We start from the raw sequence: 9,500 nt of genomic DNA on the forward strand, positions 1-9,500 counted from the left end.
TACGTAGATACCGTGCCCCACTACACTCAACCAATCTCAAGTGCACCTGAGTCTGATGACAAGGACTTTCTTATCAGAAACTTGGCAGCAGAACTCAAGAAGTTGACTAGCCGAGTCCAGGGCATGGAAGGAAACAAAGGTATAGAGGGGCTGAATTATGAGGACCTCTGCATTCAGCCATATGTTGAACTTCTGGATGGGTACAAACCTCCCAAGTTGAAATGTTCGATGGCACGGGAGATCCTAGGGTCCATTTGAGGACATATTGTGATAAGCTGGTTGGAGTGGGAAGGGATGAGAAAATCCGGATTAAACTCTTCATGAGAAGTCTGAAGAGGGATGCTCTATCCTGGTACATCAGCCAGGACCCCAAGAATTGGACAAGATGGGTAGGTATGGCATCGTATTTCATGGATAGGTTTCGATTCAATACAGAGAATGCACCGGATGCATTCTACATCTAGATTTTGAATAATAAGCCTACCGTGACATTCCGCGAGTATGTTACTCGTTGGAGATCAACGGCTGCTAAGGTCAGGTCGGCCTTAGAAGAGGAACAAATGAACAAATTCTTCATCCGGGCTCAAGATCCACAATATTATGAGAGGTTGATGCTAATTGAGGGCCAGAAATTCTCCGATATCATCAAGCTGGGAGAAGAATTGAGGAAGGCATTAAGAATGGTATGGTTACTAATCTTGAAGCATTGTAGGCCACCAACAAGGCTTTACAGTCTGGTGCCACTTCCAAGAAGAAGGATGTGAATGCCGTGATGGTCGCACAAAGAGCCAAATCACCGCTAAAATACCACACTTACCCGTCACCTCCACTTACATATCAGCCTATCCCGAATTACTAATTACCCGCACCCTCTTACCGAAGTCCACCGCCCCTTTACCAATCATCTCCACCTCCCACATATCAACCCACTTCGTCCAGATACTCTCAACCCGCACATGTTTACCAAGCTTATAATGCCCTACCCACTCACTACCAATCACCTCCCACTCGCCAAACATTCCCTAGACCTAGGCCAAATTTTGACCGCAGACCTCCCAGACAATATACAGCCATCACTGAGCCAATTGACCAGTTTTATGAGAGACTTAAAGCTACTGGTTACGTCTCCCCTATCCCTGCCATAACTCCAAAAAATCCTTCCCAGTGGGTCAACCCTAATAAAACTTGTGCGTACCACTCCGGCATGAAGGGACATACCATTGATGAGTTCCGCTCGTTGAAGGACAAGATTCAAACTCTGATCGACAATAGGTTATCATAGCAAAGGAGCTTGCTCCTAATGTCTGCAACAACCCTCTGCCTGATCACAAAGGTGGAGATATTTACATGATCGAGATCGAAGATGACTGGGACCCTAAGGGGTCGATAGGATTGATTGCTGAGGGTGATGAGCCAAAGAAACCGGCGGTCACGCTTAACCCGATCGTTGTGCAGAATCAACCCTCCAAGGGCGATGAAGTAAATATGTCTATACCTCTCGAATTTGAAGCACCTTCTTCTGCAAAGGCGCCTGGACCAATTGATGTTGAGTTTGGAGTTCCGAAGGCACCTACACCTTTCAAAGTTGTTGTGTTACCACCAAGGGTACCTATTCCTGTAGCAATGTCAGATATAACACCGTTTCACTCAAATTCCATACCATGGGATTACATAGCTGAAGCAAGGAGGAAAGGGAAGACCAAGATGGGAGAAGCAATTGTTGCACAAGGTATGACCAGAATAGGCAGGGTTTACACTTCATAGCACTTAGCTGAGTCCAGTAAGCAAGCCTCTGGACGGACTATTGAAACCGGGCCCGATGGTCTTTGGAGGAAATACAAGCTAAGAAGTATTCGGTCGTTGACCAGTTGAACAAAACACCAATGCAGATCTCCATCCTAGCTCTTCTGCAAAGCTCTGACGCACACAAAAATGCCTTGATGAAAATATTGAGTGAATTTTATGTGCCCAGCAACATAACTGGAGGCGAGATGGCAAATATGGTAGGGCAAATACTGGAAAGCCACAAAATCACCTTCCACGAAGATGAGCTGCCGTCAGAAAGACTGAGTCACAACATGGCCTTGCACATCACCGTGCAGTGTGAGGATTACTTCATCACTAGAGTCTTGATCGATGGAGGCTCCAGCCTCAACATCTATCCGTTAATAACTCTTAGAACATTGGGAAAGAGCCTGCACGATATCAAAGTAAAGGCCATCAATGTCAAAGCCTTCGATGGGTCCCAAAGGTCTACTATTGGGGAGATCGGCCTATTCTTGCAAACGGGACCAACTTGGTTCGACGTTGACTTTCAAGTGATAGATATTCCAGCATCTTACAACTTGCTGTTGGGACGACCATGGATCCACGCCGCTGGAGCGGTAGTATCGACCCTGCATCAGGCAGTGAAATTCGAGTTGAATCACCAAGAGGTGATTATTCATGGAGATGGTGGCAACCCCATATATAGTCACCAGACCATACCGATGGTTGGAGGCAGAAGGAGAATAGATGGAGAAACATACCACCACATCGAGCGGGTCAACGGTATAGACAAGGATAAATGGTGGGATAACAAGATTGAAAGTATCTTGAATTGGTGTGGGTACGAACCTGGAAAGGGACTCGGCAAAAACCTCCAGGGAATCACCAAGCCCATCAAGCTGCAGGAACATGGAGCATTCGATACCTCGCCTGGAACAGACTTTCCAGCCGGCAGACATCATATATGGATCAGAGGAATATGAAGCATTAGCAGCTATGAAGAATCTATTCCTGGAGGATGATGACATGGACTGCTGTGTTATTTTCGAGGAGGAAGGGGAGGAAGGCCCTTCTATACAAGATGTGAACCGAGGAGAACGCCTTAGTAATTGGTCAATCAGAACCACTAGGGCCTGGAAAGCTTCGGGGTAGCAAGGCTAAACAAAAGCACCATACATTACATTCTTACTTTTACTAGCTGATTTTATTTTAGCATTGTCTTTAATTTTGAAAAGAGCTCTGATATTCAAAACAATTATGAATTCAATCGAAACATTTCAGTTTATTATATATCTCGCTCTTATTATTTTTCTATCACTCACTTTATTTTACACAACATTACTATTACTTGCCTTGACGATGAACCAACGTTTGTGACTTGCAACGAGACAACGCAACAAACGAATATGGATTAAGAAGAGTATGATATACCAGAAGAAGTCGTCAGAGAGGTTGAGAATTTTGAGAATAGGCCTAAGGCTAACTTGGACGAAACTAAGGTCGTTAATCTGGGAGATACAGAGAATGTGAAAGAAATGCGCATCAGTGTTCACCGGTCACCATCAAAAAAGAAAGAATACACGGAGTTCCTAAAGGAATATGAGGACATATTCGCCTGGTCATATGATGATATGACTGGTCTCAGTACATCCATTGTAGCTCACAAACTGCCAACAGATCCAACATGTCCGCCGGTAAAGCAGAAGCTCAGGAAATTCAAACCTGACATGAGTTTGAAAATCAAAGAAGAGGTTACCAAGAAAGTCAATGCCAAGGTTCTCAGGGTAGTAGAGTATCCGACATGGTTAGCCAAAATCGTGCCAGTGCCAAAAAAGGATGGGAAAGTTACAGTCTGTGTCGACTACCGGGATCTTAACCGGGACAGTCCTAAAGACGACTTCCCTTTACCTAACATACACATTCTAATTGACAACTGCGCCAAGCATGAGTTGTAGTCTTTTGTTGATTGTTTCGCTGGGCATCATCAGATATAGATGGATAAGGAAGATGCAGAGGAAACGGCTTTCATCACGCCATGGGGAATGTACTGTTACAAAATGATGCCATTCGGTTTGAAGAATGCTGGTGCCACCTATATGAGAGCCATGACTACCATCTTTCATGATATGATACATAAGGAGATAGAGGTATATGTGGATGATGTCATCATCAAATCCAAGAAAGCCAGGGATCACATGAAAGACCTAAGAGAGTTCTTCAACAGACTGAGGAGGTTCAATCTGAAACTGAATCCCGCCAAGTGTGCATTCGGGGTTCCTGCTGGAAAGTTATTGGGTTTCATCGTAAGTCATCGAGGAATAAAATTGGATCCATCAAAGGTCAAAGCTATCCAAGAATTGTAGCTGCCAAAGAACAAGAAGGACGTGATGAGTTTCCTGGGGAGACTCAACTATATCAGTCGGTTCATAGCTCAGTCCACGGTCATTTGTGAACCTATCTTCAAAATGTTGAAAAGGACGCTGCTACCAAGTGGACTGATGATTGTCAGAGAGCTTTTGACAGAATTAAGGAATACCTGTCAATGCCACCAGTCTTGTTTCCGCCCGAGCTAGGGAGATCCCTATTGCTTTACCTTGCGGTATTGGATGGAGCATTCGGTTGTGTTCTGGGACAACATGATGAAATAGGGAAAAAGGAGCAAGCCATCTACTATCTCAGTAAGAAGTTCACACCGTACGTGGACCGGTATTCTCTTTTAGAACACACTTGTTGTGATTTGACTTGGGTCGCGCATAAGTTGAGGCATTACTTCTGTGCTTACACTACTTATCTCATATCCAGAATGGACCCTCTGAAGTATATCTTCCAGAAGCCCATGCCCACTAGCAAGCTCTCCAAGTGGCAGATCCTGCTAAGTGAATTCGACATTGTTTATGTGACCCAGAAAGCAATCAAAGGGCAAGCCTTGGTGGATCATCTCACCAAGAATCCCATGGACGAAGCCCCTAAAAATGTATTTTCCCGATGAAGAGGTATATTTCATAGGAGAAGATATTGCAGAATCCTATGATGGTTGGAGGTTGTTTTTCGACGGAGCTGCAAATTTCAAAGGAGTTGGCATAGGAGAAGTCCTAGTATCAGAAACCGGCCAGCACTACCCGGTATCCGCCAAGCTCAGGTTCCATTGCACCAACAATATGGCCGAATATGAAGCCTGCATCTTGGGGCTCAAAATGGCCATTGACATGAACGTTCAGGAGTTGCTAGTGATCGGGGATTCAGACTTGCTCATACATAAAGTTCGAGAAGAGTGGGCAACCAAGAACTCTAAGATACTTCCCTACTTGCATCATATACAGGAGTTGAGGAAAACAGTTCACCAAGATAGAATTTTAGCAAGTCCCCAGAGTCCAGAACGAGTTTGCTGATGCATTAGCTACTTTATCGTCCATGATCCAGCATCCATATACAAATTTCATTGATCCCATCCCAATAAAGATTCATGACCAGCCAGCTTATTGCGCCCATGTTGAGGAAGAAGCAGATGGAAAACCATGGTTTCATGACATCAAGGAGTACATGACAACAGGGGAATATCCAGAACCTGCCAACGCTACTCAGAAGTGCACACTTTGTAGGTTATCCAGCAACTTCTTTCATAGTGGAGGAATCCTGTACAGGAGGACTCCCGATTTGGGTTTACTAAGGTGTGTCAAAGAAAAAGAAGCATCCAGACTATTAGACGAAGTGCATGCAGGGACCCGCGAGCCGCACATGAATGGTTTTGTCTTAGCAAAGAAGATACTTTGAGCAAGGTATTTTTGGATGACTATGGAAACAGACTATATCCAGTATGTTCGCAAATGCCATCACTGTCAGATACATACAGATATGATAAAAGTGCCTCCAAACTAGCTTACTGCAACAAGCTCACCATGGCCATTCGCCGTTTGGGGAATGGATGTTATCGGACCTATCAAGCCTGCCACATCAAATGAGCACATGTTCATCTTAGTGACAATCAATTATTTTACCAAATGGGTCGAAGCAGCATCATATAAAGCAGTAACTAAGAAGGTTGTGGCGGATTTCGTCCGCGATCGCATCGTTTGTCGGTTTGGAATTCCAGAATCAATCATCACTGATAATGGTTCCAATCTCAATAGTGACTTGATGAAAGCAATGTGTGCAACATTCAAAATCAAACACAAGAACTCTACAGCCTACAGGCCTTAGATGAATGGAGTTGTGAAGGCCGCCAACAAGAATATCAAGAAGATACTAAGGAAGATGGTCGAAAGGGACAAACAATGGCATGAGAAATTATCATTCACCTTATTGGGATACCGCACCACAGTCCGCACATCAACCGGAGCAACTCTCTACATGCTGGTTTATGGTACAGAGGCGGTCATCCCCGCCGAGGTAGAAATTCCCTCCTTAAAGATCATACAAGAAACAGAATTGGATGATGCAGAATGGGTAAAAGGTCGCTACGAGCAGTTAGCCCTTATAGATGGGAAAAGGATGAATGCAGTTTGCCACGGTCAATTGTATCAGAACAGAATGTCTAGAGCCTTCAACAAAAGGGTTAAGCCAAGGAAGTTTACAGCAGGGCAGCTGGTATTGAAGAAAATATTCCCGCATCAAGATGAAGCCAAGGAGAAGTTCTCTCCCAATTGGAAGGGTCCGTACATGGTTCACCGGGTTCTAACTGGAGGAGCCCTTATTCTTGCAAAGATGGATGGAGAAGTCTGGCCGAAGCCAATCAATTCAGATGTAGTGAAACGATATTATGTGTAACCATCTATGATTCCCTTTATGATGTAATTTGAACTACGCCTAACCTGATTCCCGTTTAATAGGAAATACGTAGGCAGCCCTATGGGTTTGGTCACAATTTAATAAAAATTTCATTCTCCCCCGCTATCGGAACTGGGCAGAATTTTGAGGAGGAACCTCAAAATTCTAAAGTTGATTTTAGTCCATGCATCGCCAGAAGCGCCAACCCAGTAAACTGGGGCAGAATTTTGAGAAGGACCCTCAAAATTCCAAAGGTGATTTTTTTAGTCATTCAGCACAGCCGTCAGAAATGTCCGCTCAGCAAACTGGGGCAGAATTTTGAGGAGGACCCTCAAAATTCTGGAGCAAAAGAGGTTGCAATGTCTTGAACCACGTCGCAGTCATTGGTTCATCTAAAGAAAACTATTTTCGATTATATACTTACGTTATATTCACTAAATCATGCATAACTATTATCCGAATTACTGTTGTTTAGCGATGCTACCCTAATGACACATAACGTGAAGAGCCCGGGGAGGACGAACTAACCTTTTCCCCTTTACAGAACTCACGATTTTTCTTTGGATGCAGGCACTCAATTTGCAATATCATTAGATATATTTATGCACTCACACTGTCCCAAGAATGTAACTTCTCAGAATCATCATGTGTCCACAATTGCTATCCGTACACAATCTCCCTAGCAGTCATATTGTCACAATCGGCTATCAGCTAAGAGATCTTACTACAAATTGTCCTTTTACATTCTTGCACTACATAAGGCTACTTTTCTGCCTTCCGAGACTAAGCATTGTCTCCGCCTTGCGTTTCCTGCATTGCATAAGGCTACTTTTTTGCCTTTCAAGACTAAGCCCTGTCTCCATATGCATTTTTCATAAGGCTACTCTTCTGTCTTTCGAGACTAAGCCTGTATCCATCTGCATTTTGCATAAGGCTACTCTTCTGCCTTTCGAGACTAAGCATTGTCTCCATCTGCATTTTTGCATTGCATAAGGCTACTTTTCTGCCTTCCGAGACTAAGCATCGTCTCCATCCTGCATTTCTCTGCATTTTTGCATTGCATAAGGCTATTTTCTGCGTTCCGAGGTTAAGCTCTACCTCCATCACCATCTGCATAAGGCTACCTATCTGCCTTTCGAGACTAAGCTCTGTCTCCATCTGCATTTTGCATTGCATAAGGCTACTTTTCTGCCTTTCGAGACTAACCCCTATCTCCATCTACATTTTGCATAAGGCTACTTTTCTGCCTTCCGAGGTTAAGCTCTACCTCCATCATCATCTGCATAAGGCTACTTATCTGCCTTCCCAGACTAAACATTATCTCCCTTTTGCATTCCTTTGCATTGCATAATGCTACCTTATCTGCCTTTCGAGACTAAGCCCTGTCTCCATCTGCATTTTGCATAAGGCTACCTTTCTGCCTTCCGATACTAAGCATTTTCTCCATCCTTCATTTCTCTGCATTGCATAAGGCTACCTTTCTGCTTCCGAGGTTAAGCTCTACCTCCATCCTGCATGGCTGAAATATCGCCACCTAAAAATCTTGCATCGACTGAAATATCACCACTTTTATTTTACGCCTTGTATTGGCTGAAAGATCGCCACCTTCTTCATTTCATTGGCTGAAAGATCGCCACCTTCTACATTTCATGGGCTGAAAGATCACCGAAATTGTCCAAAGGCATCATTGTTCGGAGGTACCATTTTCATATCCCGAAAACACCATGCCATGGCCTGAGGACCCCATTTTATCTTTTGCACATCATTATTCAAAGGCATCATGGTTCAGAGGCACCATTCTCATAGCCCGAGAACATCATTTCATAGCCTGCGAATCCTTTACCATACGCTTCATGGCCCAGGACGTCATGGTTTTAGGACGTCATCCTAACCGTTCGAGGACAACATTCATGGTCCAATGGGAATTTGCATCACGTTTAAATTTACACACAATATGCACTCATATTGCTCACTTGCAGGTACACCGATTGGCAACGGTCGTCTCAGCAGGAGCGATCCCGCTCCGGTTCCTGCAGTCTATCGATTTTTCAGAAAACCTCTCTCAATCTAAAACATCGCGTCTGTCCGTCCATTTCAAATCTCCATCGACATATTCCGCCAATGGATCCTGAACTACATATGGCCTGATTCCTGTAAGACCAGGGATATGTAGGCAGCTTAAGAGCCAGAGATCGGTCAGAATTCTTTGCAAATCGTTTCTTTCGGTCAAAATTGGTCATTTTATCTTTACCCGACAACTCTTTCATCCTCCTCGGGTAAAGAGTGGCAGCTGTTGATACCCAATTTTTCCCTATGTATTTTTATACTTAAACTACTTTCCAAATAGTATGTGTATGCATATATAATCATGCCCAAGAGTTTTGGTATTTTTCCCTAATTTTTAAAGATTTTTAAAATCAATTTATTGTCTATTTTAGCAGTACAAAATCCATAATTATTCTCAAAATTATCAATTTTGGCGAATAATTTATTATATTCTCATATGTACAACAAAATATAATTAAGGTGATTTTTGTATATTTTTTACAAATTTATTTGGTATTTAAAAGCTAAATTACATAATTGCAATTTTAGCCTACTTTACGATTAACAACCTTTTATGATTGTAAAATTAGGCCCAACATTTTTAAACTAATATTTATATATTATTAATTAGCTCAGTACTTTTAATCTGCTTTTAAAATCTTTTTTACTATTTTTTATAAAATAAAAGGGAAAACTGGTTGTTTAATGTTTAGCCTCATTTCATTGCAATTACAGCCAATTTACATTTTAATTTTGGACCTCAATTGACCCAATCCTAACCCAAATTGGACCAGCCCAATTTCATTTTTAACCGCCCGACCTTTCTTTCAATCCAGGCCGTTGATCATTTCGATCAACGGCCAGGATCGTCCCTTACCTTTTTTAATCCCCCCAACTATACCCTAACCCCTTCATTTCATTTG

Source organism: Nicotiana sylvestris, chromosome 6 (genome assembly GCF_000393655.2).
Source record: "Nicotiana sylvestris chromosome 6, ASM39365v2, whole genome shotgun sequence".
Lineage (NCBI taxonomy): Eukaryota > Viridiplantae > Streptophyta > Magnoliopsida > Solanales > Solanaceae > Nicotiana > Nicotiana sylvestris.